At 39.9% G+C, this 12521-nt stretch overlaps 1 pseudogene; it reads right to left on the bottom strand.

The window, feature by feature from the left end:
- Positions 1–2470: 2470 nt before the first annotated feature.
- Positions 2471–11851, bottom strand: LOC127431695 (crystallin J1B-like; annotated as a pseudogene).
- Positions 11852–12521: the final 670 nt, after the last annotated feature.

The raw sequence follows: 12521 nt of genomic DNA on the forward strand, positions 1-12521 counted from the left end.
TGTATATTTAATCTGTGTTCCCGATAGAAGAAATTAATCTGACATTAAATACACTTATGATCCATCTAGCAATGACTGTTATTAGGAAATCAAATGTATTCAGTTTATCAATTAAAGGAATAGTTCATCCAAAAATGAAAATTCTCTCATCATTTACTCACCCTAATGCCATCCCAGATGTGTATGATTTTCTTTCTTCTGCCGAACTCAAGATTTTTAGCTCTGTAGGTCCTCACAATGCAAGTCAGTGGGTACCAAAACTTTGAAGCTCCAAAAGGATACAAGTAATCCATATGACTCCAGTGTAAATCCATATCTTCAGAAGCGATAGGATAGTTGTGGGTGAGAAACAGATAAATATAATAAAGTCATTTTGTACTATAAATCTCCATTTTCACTTTCACATTCCTTTTCTTTTTGGTGATTTGCATTCTTCATTCATATTGCCACCTACTGGGCAGGGAGGAGAATTTAAGGTAAAAATTGACTTAAATATTGATCTGTTTCTCACCCACACCTATCATATCGATTCTGAAAATATACATTTAACCACTGGAGTCATATGGATTATTTTATGCTGTGTTTATGTGCATTTTGGAGCTTCAAAATGTTGGTACACATTCACTTGTAATGTGAGGACCTACAGAGCTGAGATATTCTTGCTATTCTTTGTTTGTGTTCAGCAGAAGAAAGAAAGTCGTACACATCTGGGATGGCATGAGTAAATGATAAGAGAATTCATTTTTGGGTGAACTATCCTTTTAACATATCCTCAGTGAGGCAAAGGTGGTTGCAACATTTGCTCTCTACATGGTATCAGCTTTTAAACAAAACTGTAGCTAACTATAGCTACTTTATTTTCATTTTATTTTATTTTTTGCTTTAATATCTAAAAAAAGAGCCAGTTTATTAGATAGAAACATCTTGATATGACTTGGAAAAAGCAGTCAATATTTTTTTCCTACTTCTATTTTCAGAACATCTAAATGATTCAGAATTCAAACACTGCAAATGGATTTAAAACTAAATAGACCATTTTAGGGCCTGTGTTTTTGTGTCTCTTTTAGATTTTTTTTCTTTTCTTTTTTCTTTTCTTTTTTTCATATTTCAATATGTTCAATTCTTTTGGTTTAGGTCCACAAAGAATAAATACAGTATAAACTTACAGTCTTTTTGTGAGGCTGTGGTTTCTGTGAGAGCTGTTATATGTGATGTAATGTCTGTAGGATTAGGTGTGTCTGCCCATTACTGCTGATATATGTAGACACACACAGCATGGCTTTCTTCTGTTGTGAGAAATGACTCCTCTCTCAATAATGCAGTTTCAATTCAACTACAGAAATCTTTAGTGACATGTTATATCCAAATTTATAGTTGGCTTCATTAGAGTTGTAACAACACTACGATGTGAGCTTAAGTAGAAATATTTGTATATCTGCATCTTTTCAGCATGTGTATTTCCTGAGAATTTTGACTTTCATGTTGCTGGTGCTATGTAATTAATATAAGCATTAATTTATGATAATAGGGCTTGATACTTCTGGTACTTTAATACATTGAAACCTCAAGGCCCAAATGAGGAGATAAACCATTGACTAGTTAAAAAATAGTAAAGTACAATTTTCTGTTTTTATTTGTTTATGATTTGTTATTTTTAAAATACACTCATTAATTACTGTCTGTTTGGTAGAACAAAACATATCAAGCTCCATCCCTTCAAAAACTTTAAGATGGATCTTTCATCAACTGTTCTATCAAAGCTGCCTTGTGTCTTTCTGAAAGTGAAAGTGAAAGTGAAGATTTATAGTAAAAAAACCAAATATTTAAATGTTGATCTGTTTCTTACCAAAAGCGATTGCATCGCTTCAAAAGATTTTGTGATGATGTGGGCATGGCTGAGCGACGTCTGTGGAGAGCGAGGCCGGGAGAGGAAGAACGGTAAGGATTGACACCTGTGGGAAATTATCTCTAACAGCTGTTCTGTGTTACAGTGAGAGCTGGAGAGGGATAAGAGGGCATTCCAGACTGCCGGAGGAGGGCGAGACAGACACATGCAGCAGAGTGTTCTGTGTGTTTGTGTTGTGCTTAAAAGCAAACCTTGTTGTGTTAGACAAGAAAGTGTGTCAAATAAAAGACTTGCGTTGAACATTTACCCCTGCCTTTGCTTCCTCCAGTAAAGAGCTAGTGATCTGTCACAGACATATGGATTACTTTTATGCTGCCTTTATGTGATTTTTTGTGCTTTAATGGTCTGAGAATCATTCACTTGCATTGAAAGGACTTATAGAGCTGATTTTTTGTGTTTAGCAGAAGAAAGAAAGTCATGCACATCAAGGATGGCATGAGGGTGAGTAAATGATCAGAATGTTCATTCTGTCCCTTCAGCTATCCCTTTAACATTTTTACATAAGACTGGTAGTACACCAATGCAATATTCATCAATGAATGGTTTATGAATGAATGTAATTGGAAAGTATATTTGGCCAGGCCTGTCTCTAGAGCACACTAAAACTTGAAGGGGAAATTTAAGCCTTCTGCGGATTCACAATCTTCTGTGCCAACTCAAGGAATAAGGGATACCTAAAGGTTCTGCTCTTCCAAGACTCTGGGATTCCCCGCAGTCCAATCTGAGAGAGAGAGAGAGAGAGAGAGAGAGAGAGAGAGAGAGAGAGAGAGAGAGAGAGAGAGAGAGAGAGAGAGAGAGAGAGAGGAAGCCATTCAAGTTTAATGAAGTTGAACTTTGTAGAAAATTTCTTTACAAGGACAAACTCATTTAGGGCTACTGAATACTGAATACCATGGGCCAAATATGAAGACAGTGGAGAATCTGTCAGTATTGTTGTTTCAGAAGGTTCAAGTGAATTACTGTAAACATGCTTTGTAGTTTGTTTTTATAAAGTGACAAGTCAAAATTATTTTTGAGGTAATCACATGCCACAGATGTTGTCACTTAACTTGTGTTGAACTCAGAATATTCCTTTAAAAGTTAGAGTTAGGGTTACCTGAGCTCCCAAACAGGACCAGATATATGATCCTCTGCTGCAGATGCATCCTCCACACCGCATGGTGGTCTGTACAGCCTCGTCCAGACTGCTGTATGTCAAAACCCCACGCAGTGCTCCTTGGAAAGCACTGGGCAAACCTGGAAGAGAAGCCCTATTAAGGCCAACATAGCAGTTCACTGTTGAAACAGAAAGTTGGGTAGGAAACTTATGAAAGAATTTGTTCTTTATTAAATATCTAACAGCCTTTAGTTTACATCACAGCTTGGCAAAAATGTTATTTGCAAGTGGCATAAGGGCAAGGACATTCTCAATCTAGAGAGTGTTCAATTAGACAAAAATGCTTGTTGTGCAAAATGAGTTAGCAATCTTTTCGATCAATTTTCCCAGAAGAGTTAGACTTTTAAAAGTTTATATCTGGTAAAGGTTTCTTTTCTCAACTTTTAAGAGTCCACTAGCATATTGATAGCCTCAAAGGTTTAAAAGCTACAAAACTCTCATTTTGGTTTCATAGAATCTTTAAGTAAACTTCTCTAATGATCCAAACTGACTTGCTAGTGATCTGCAAGGCATATGATGTATATCATGGTCTCCACAGGCCCGATGCAATCTGGATTGTATGTGACAAGATTTCATTTGCCCGATTTTTGAAACATTTACAATTTAGACTTCATTCCATAAATACTGTGATGTGTGAATTGGTACCTCAGTGCATTTAGTCCCTTGGTTCAAAACCTTTCATCTTCAGGATTAATGCATAAACAGCCCTTTTTGTGTTTGTTTCTCTCTGCTTCAGAGTGGTAAATAACTGCATTGCATTAACATCCTGGTTACTTTCGTAACCTCCATTCCCTGATGGAGGAAACGAGATGTTGTGTCGATGTAGTGACACTAGGGGTCACTCTTGGGAGCCCTAAACACCTCTGATCTTTGAAAAAAGGCCAATGGGAATTGGCGAGTGGAATTTGCATGCCACTCCCCTGGATATACGGGTATAAAAGGAGCTGGTATGCAACCACTCATTCAGGTTTTGTGCTGAGGAGCCGAGACAAGGTCCCGGCCATTTCAGCGGGTAGTTCAGTGTTGTGGCAAGAGGGACACAACGTCTCGTCCCCTCCATCAGGGAACAGAGGTTACGAAAGTAACCAGGACGATCCCTATCTGTCACTCACTCGACGTTGTGTCGATGTAGTGACACTAGGGTCCCTATACAAAACGCCACGACTACTGAACTGTGTTACGTGAACTAGCGGTGCAAGATGGGCAGACCTCTGTGTGCCTTGTAGCCAGCGCACCAGGCCGTCACGTAACCTCCCCCAATGCTCTTATGAGCGTCGAATGGTCCTTCGGGAACAAGTCGACTGCCCAACAAATAGGGACAGGTTAGCCCAGCCGTGGCCTCTTTTCCTCTTTTTTCTCCCCAAAAAGAGTGGAATTTGTTAACCGACTGGGGGCTATAAATGTCTACGATGGGGAGGGTGTCACTCCCAAGGGGAAGACACCACGGAGACCACACCCCACCCAGAGAAGGGGGGGTATTTAGAGTGGAAATATGTCACATGGTCTTACCGAGTCTTGTCGGAAGTTTGTCATGTGGAGAAGTCACCTGGTAGGTCCTACCTGAGGGGGGAGGAGTTTCTACAAGCATGGTGACTGGGGGCAGTGGGGCCTCTGCCCAAGGAAGATGCAGTTTACCGACAGGGAAACGATTTAGCGGAAGATATATCACACGGGGTCACCTATGGGGAACCAGCGCATGTGGAGCACCTACCACAGTACAGGGCTTAGTTAGCACATGAACTGGGCTGGCAGCGAGTTTCTCCACAAACTCGTCTGCCACAAGGCTAAGGAGGAAAATCACAACTTGTGAACACGATTGGGAGTCAAAGGCGCACGTCTTCACCTCATGGGAGGGGAAAGGCACTATACGCAAGCGGTACACCCAGCCAGCTGTCCCGGAACTTACCTGTTCAGACCTGACAACACACGGGACGAAACCGGCTCAACCCGGAGATTATAGAACCTCGCAAATGTGTTGGGTGTCGCCCAGCCTGCTGTTCTGCAGATGTCTGCCAAATAGGCACCACTGGTCAGGGCCCAGGAGGCCGCAACACTCCTAGTAGAGTGGGCTCGTAGCGCCACGGGGGGCGGCACATCCTGAGCATGATATGCCATCACGATGGCGTCAATGACCCAGTGGGCGATCCTCTGTTTGGAGACAGTGCTTCCTTTCCATTGTCCACCAAAGCAGAAAAAGAGCTGATTGGAGCTTCTAAAGCTCTGCGTGTGATCCAAATAGATGCATAAAGCATGCACCGGACACAGCAACGCCAAAGCTGGGTCTGTCTCCTCCTGGGGCAGCGCTTGCAGGTTCACCACCTGATCCCTAAACGGGGTTGTGGGAACCTTGGGCACATAGCCCGGTCGGGGTCTCAGGATCACGTGAGAGTAGCCCGGACCCCTTATCCACCTGGGGGATCACCGAATACCACTTGGCCGCCCCACCATCGAGCGTAGTGAGAGCAGGGGAGCTGAAAGATCAGGATCGGGCAGTAAAAGGTGCCCCCCACGATCTTGTCAGCTCCTCATGCACTTCCAGGAAGAAAGGGACCGGGGCGGGGCGTTGAATTCGCAGATGAATTCAGCTTCAGTGAATAGAACTGCTTGGCTCCGAAGGGAAAATCTCAATGAGTGGTTGCATACCAACTCCTTTTATACCTGTATATCCGGGGGTGTGGCATGCAAATTCCACTCGCCAATTCCCATTGGCCTTTTTTCAAAGATAAGAGGTGTTTAGGGCTCCCAAGAGTGACCCCTAGTGTCACTACATCGACACAACGTTGAGTGAGTGACAGAAAGGGAACTGAGTATTACAGGTGAATAATCCTCACTAAAGCAGAGCTAGCTGCACTAACAGGGAGGCAGGAGGAACAGAGCAGAGCCTGCAGCTCTTTTTGGTAATATAAAGCTAGCATTGGTGCCCACCTCATGTGTTAGAGAACACAGCAGGTATCAGCTCCTGGGGACTCTTGGCTAAGTTCTCCTTCACCTGGTTCAGATGCCCAAGAAAATTATTTGGAAGGAAGAATGGTTTCATTTTTTAGCCTCCATATGGGCACTGTAAACACAGTGTATGGGCAATAAGTAGAAGGACATTTACCAATTAGAGCTCTGTCCAGATCCTGTGGGTTCGTCCTGTTTGAGTCATTAAGTTGGTTCAGCACACAATCCAGAACATTGGCATCAGGGCCACTCAAGATGAAGTGCTCTAAGATCCTTTGGCATATAAGAGACAGTCTCATGACAACTCGTAATAATTTGTATGAGCATTTACAAAAAGATATGACTTTAAGATCAACTAATTTACAAACTCTAAAATGTCAAATCTACACACACACACACACACACACACACACACACACACACACAAAGAAAGAAAAAGAAGATTTTTGCTGCTTGCTTAATTTACTTCATTAAAATGAACTAAAGCAACACAGTTCTAGAACATTTTGTCACATATTGCTTTCATTGTGTTCTAAGTTTACTTAATCCATTTGAGTTGGGACTACATGAATACTTTTTGTGGTGTTAATGTAGCATTGATGAAACTAGACAGGGAATTTCCATGCTTTGCATGGGACTTGATTGGGAGAGTATTTGTTAAAATTGTGTTATTTTATGTGTTTTTGTGCAAGATGAATGTAAAGGTTATACTTCCTTTAGCAAATGCTGTGCTAACCATAGCATAGTTACTAAACAGCATTGTAGTGCTTCCAACCAGCATGTATTTAGCATGCTAACATGCACTTTCACTAGTTATTACATAAAGAAATAAAAGAGATTAATTTTACATTGTTACATTGAGTGACATTGATACGTCTAGTTTTGTTGGGATTACCCTATTCAACTAATTTCTACACAAAGTGTTTGTGTTGAGATTACACAGTAATTTTAAGTGAAGAAAACTAATTTCAAACACATGGAACCACTATCCACGACTGAATCAATTTCAGCCAAATAACTATTTTCTTTAATTATTTGTAATTATTTTTGTGCAGGCAGGGGCGGACTAGGCATAGGGAGAAATTGGACTTTCCTGGTGGGCCAGCCACGAAACGGGGAAGACATAAGATGAAACATGCCGCTGCATTATGCCTGCGTACAGCGTGACCACCGGGGCCAGTTTAATGACTCCATCCATCTGACAACCGACATCACATCCTGTTGAGCCAACTCGTAAAATTTTTTATGACTTTGCCATCTCATACTATAACTACAATTTATCACTAAACAGGGTTGGACAAGGCAGTTTGTGGGGTGTGAATTATAGGAATATTTAGGGGGGTATTTGAGTCCACACAATTAAGGCTTGTTTAGGCTTGACCCCCACGGAGAAAGACAAAACAAAAGACTGGGGTTGGGGAAGTTAGTCATAATGTGATTTTTTAACCTCGCTAACAAAAATATGATTTGATTATTTTTACATTTACATATGCTAAGAAGGCTACTGTATAACACTACTGTATAACATGGGCTAATATAAAACTGCAAACTTTGCATTTTTGTTAATCATTTCCTGTTGGTACCAGAAAGCACAGGTGTCTGAATGTTTCTGAGGTACCCGGCTGCAGCTAGAGTCATGGCCACACACATGTCGTTGTTCTAGATGACACAGATGACTTCCTCCACTCTGTCCAGCATCTCTGGCTTTCCTGTGTATAGCGCGACCACCGGGGCCAGTTTAATGACTCCATCCATTTGACAACTGACATCACATCCTGTTGAGATGCAGAGAGTGAGTGTCTTTAGTCTTTTTGATTGAAAATGGAAAGTATCTGTGATTATTTATATGGTTTATAGTATGACGTGAAGGGAAAAATGGTCACAGTCACCAGTTTCCTCTTTTCCAGATTCCACATTCCTCATGAAAGCTTTCAGATTTGCATTTCTCCGTGGTCCTTCAATGGGGAGTGTGACCTTGTGGCCCTCTGATGCAAAAATTTTGAGGCGTTTCAGTTAAAAATAAACTAAAAAATGGCAGGACTATCAAAGTTTTTTTAATGGTTAATTTAAGTAAACGGGTTGAGGAAGAACAAAATTTGAATATGGTAGTGGGGAGAAAGAGAAAGTGAGACAAGGATTCAATATGCCAGAATTGTTGGCTAGATCATCTGTCCTGATTCTCCTGGACCTTTCTGCAGCCTTTGACACAGTCAACCATCAGATCCTACTCTCCACCCTCTCTACTCTGGGCATCACAGGAACTGTGATTGACTGGTTTAAGTCATATCTCTTAGGTAGGTCCTTCAAGGTAGCCTGGAGAGGTGAGGTGTCCAAGTCACATCAGCTACTTACTGGGGTACCTCTGGGCTCAGTGCTTGGGTCACTTCTCTTCTCTTTATACACAACATCATTGGGACCCATCATTCAGGCATATGGTTTCTCTTACCACTGTTACGCCAATGACACACAACTCTACTTGTCTTTCCAGCCCAACGACACCACAGTGACTGCTTGAATCTCGGCCTGTTTGGCAGACATCTCAGCCTGGATGAAGGAACACCACCAGCAACTTAACCCAGAGAAGATGGAGCTCCTCGTCTTTCTAGCCAACCCTGCTGTTGAACACAACATCACCGTTCAGCTGGGTTTAGCTGCAGTAACGCCTTCCAAAATGGTCAGAAATCTAGGGGTAACCATTGATAACCAACTCAATTTCACAGACCACATCTCAAAGACAGCACGATCATGTAGATTTACACTCTACAGTATCAGGAAAATAAGACCCTTCCTCTCTGAACATGCCACACAACTGCTTGTTCAGTCACTTGTCATTACTAGACTGGACTACTGTAATGCTCTCATTGCAGGTCTCTCTGCATACGCAATTAGGTCTCTGCAAATGATCCAGAATGCAGCAGCACGTCTGGTCTTTAATTAACCAAAGAGAGCGCATATTACACCACTCCTTGTCTCTCTTCACTGGCTGCCGGTTGATGCACGAATCAAATTCAATGCTCTGATGCTGGCATACAGAACAGTCACTGGGTCTGCTCCAGCATACCTAAAATCATTTCTGCAGCGCTTCGTTCCCACCAGAAGCCTGCGGTCGGCTAATGAGCGGCACCTTGTTGTACTAACACAAAGAGGCACCAAAACACTTTCCCGGACTTTCGGTTTCACTGTACCACGGTGGTGGAATGACCTTCCCAACTCCATCCATGAAGCAGACTCACTCTCTGTTTTAAAAAAAAACGGCTAAAAACACATCTTTTCTAAGAGCACTTAACCATGCACTCATTACATTTTTTATTTTATTTTTATTAAATACAATTATATATATATTTGTTGCACTCTAATCTGTCTTGGATACTACTATTCTGATGCTAGTGAAACTTTGTAATGCTGCACTTTTTGAACAGCTCTCTCCTTAAGATGAATCGTTTATGATGTATTATTCCTCTTCTGTCAGTCGCTTTGGATAAAAGCATCTGCCAAATGAAATGAATGAATGAATGAATAAATTAATAATCAGTCTTGTTTTTCAGCATTATTTTTTTATCCCATTTCAAAACTCTTCGTAATTGTTAAATTTGTGGATTTTATTTTATTTTATTTTATTTTACACCATTTGTAGTATTTTTATTTCATTTTACTTATTTTGCACTGCTTTGGCAGTACTACTGTATAGCTTTCATCATGCCAATTAAGTACACACAACTGATAATTGATTATTGAAATTGAGACAGAGGGAGGAAAAGAGAAAAAGATAGAAATATAGAGGCAGAGACAGATACAGAGAGAGAGAAACTTTACTGTACCATGATTAGTGAATTTATTTTTTGCATAGATTGCAATTGCCAGTGAAAACTCACCCACTCTTTTCCTGTAAGGGTCAGTGTTTGGGACATCATATACTGTCACTGGACCAAAAAACTTAAACATTCTCCTGGTTAAATGTTCCACATTCAGGCTTATTCAATGCGTATATTTAAAGCTGGCTATGAAAATAATGTGTTCTATTGGTTAGGTTGATAAAAGTATTTTACAGATATTACTATATCATTGTCATTCATGGGGTAAAAAACTGAAGAAAATATGAAGCAGTGTTTGAATCAGCTACCTCTGCATTCACACAGGGACTCCAGTAGAACATATGCATGCTCCCCATAGCAGGACTGTTCCCCTGTCTCTCGAGTTCCCCGAAACTCCGGGCAGGGCTCAAGTTCAGCCAGCAGGGCCTGTAATATCTCAGGGTTTTAATTCCAGTGCAATGGCTGAGATGTGAAGAGAGAGAAAGAGTATGAACTGATTATTGGTTGAATATCACACAGCTTGTCAAGAACATGTTCAGGTCATACAGTATTTCACAATAAATTAATAAAAAAAAAATTTTTTTTTTTAAAATTGCACATAGGTAGACTTTTTAGGTCCATTAGATTTTGTTTTCATATTTTATACACTGGTGGCCAAAAGTTTGGAATTTCAACTGATCACAATGTATAGTCAGTACATTAATAACATGAAAAATTACTATTACAATTTGAAAAAACTTCTTAAACTACTTCAAAGATTTCTCATCAAAAAATTCTCCATGTGCAGCAATGACAGCTTTGCAGATCCTTGGCATTCTAGTTGTCAGTTTGTCCAGATACTCAGGTGACATTTCACCCCACACTTCCTGTAGCACTTGCCACAGATGTGGCTGTCTTGTCGGGCACTTCTCACACACCTTACAGTCTAGCTGATCCCACAAAAGCTCAATGGGGTTAAGATCCATAACACTATTTTCCAATTATCTGTTGTCCAATGTATGTGTTTCTTTGCCCACTCTAACCTTTTTTTTTTTTTTTTTTGCAGTTCTACTCATAAGGCCTGCACCCCTGAGTCTTCTCTTTACTATTGTACATGAAATTGGTGTTGAGCGGGTAGAATTCAATGAAGCTGCCAGCTGAGGACATGTGAGGCCTCTATTTCTCAAACTAGAGACTCTGATGTACTTATCCTCTTGTTTAGTTGTACATCTGGCCTTCCACATCTTTTTTTGTCCTTGTTAGAGCCAGTTGTCCTTTGTCTTTGAAGACTGTAGTGTAGTTTTTTGGCAATTTTAAGCATTGTATAGACTTCATTCCTCAAAACAATGATTGACTGACGAGTTTCTAGAGAAAGCTGTTTCTTTTTTGCCATTTTTGACCTAATATTGACCTTAAGACATGCCAGTCTATTGCATACTGTGGCAACTCAAAAACAAACACAAAGACAATGTTAAGCTTCATTTAATGAACCAAATATCTTTCAACTGTGTTTGATATAATGGCAAGTGATTTTCTAGTACCAAATTAGCAATTTAGCATGATTACTCAAGGATAAGGTGTTGGAGTGATGGCTGCTGGAAATGGGGCCTGTCTAGATTTGATCAAAACAATTTTCAAATAGTGATGGTGCTGTTTTTTACATCAGTGATGTCCTGACTATACTTTGTGATCAGTTGAATGCCACTTTGGTGAATTAAAGTACCAATTTCCTTCCAAAACAGCAAAATCTGTACATTATTCCGAACTTTTGGCCGCCAGTGTAAATTTTCATACATTTATAATTTCTGTAAAATATTTTTGCATTATTATCAACAAAGAACAAAAACAGAACAAAAACAGTCTCTCAAAAAGTTATTCATGAGATGCATCAGCTTTCAGATCACACATATGATTCATAGGCAAGAATAAAATATTGTTAGTCACACATTGTATTAGTGTATTTGAAAGCATGGATTGAAATTGTACCTCACTGCGGTCTCTCACACTGAGTAACTCTGTTTCACTTGCTATCCCAAAAAAGTTGTTGGTAAACATGATGTAGTGTCATGTTAACCACACCCCCTTACACAAGTTTACACCCACACAGTGACTCGGTGGTCTTAATTAGCATGACTTGAATTTTCTAAAATGTATAAATGGCAATTCCCTCTCATAATAATAATAATAATAATAATAATAATAATATGAAATGCACAGTTCTGATCCTGGATGCTGATTGGTAAATACAGCCTTCTAGCTGTGCTAAAATACATAATATAGTTACAGCTACTACCATGCCAAACACCTTAGAGTGTTGGCACCCATAGAGGCTAACTATTAATCTTAGTTTACATGTCAGGGACTATATCTAATATAGTCCCCCCCAAAAAAAATATTTTGCCATTTTAAACATTAAAATAATTAACCCTAACTCTGACCCTAATCATAATTTTCTGTTATCACAAAACTTGGCCGAAGTACAATCAAAATTACTTTATTAGATTATTTATGCATGTAAGTATATATATACATTTGCTTTTATTCAGGCAGGCCTACTGGCTTTGGTCACAATCAAACTTATTATAAGTACACTTGCATACAAAAATCTTCAAAGCTACCATTTTGATGACATTGAGTGTTTATATATATGAATTTATTGTAGCTTGTGGTTCCAGTCCATGTGACATGATATCACTCAAGCAATAGAGGGAGCACTATTGAGTGT

Source organism: Myxocyprinus asiaticus, chromosome 41, assembly GCF_019703515.2.
Source record: "Myxocyprinus asiaticus isolate MX2 ecotype Aquarium Trade chromosome 41, UBuf_Myxa_2, whole genome shotgun sequence".
Classification (NCBI taxonomy): Eukaryota; Metazoa; Chordata; class Actinopteri; order Cypriniformes; family Catostomidae; genus Myxocyprinus; species Myxocyprinus asiaticus.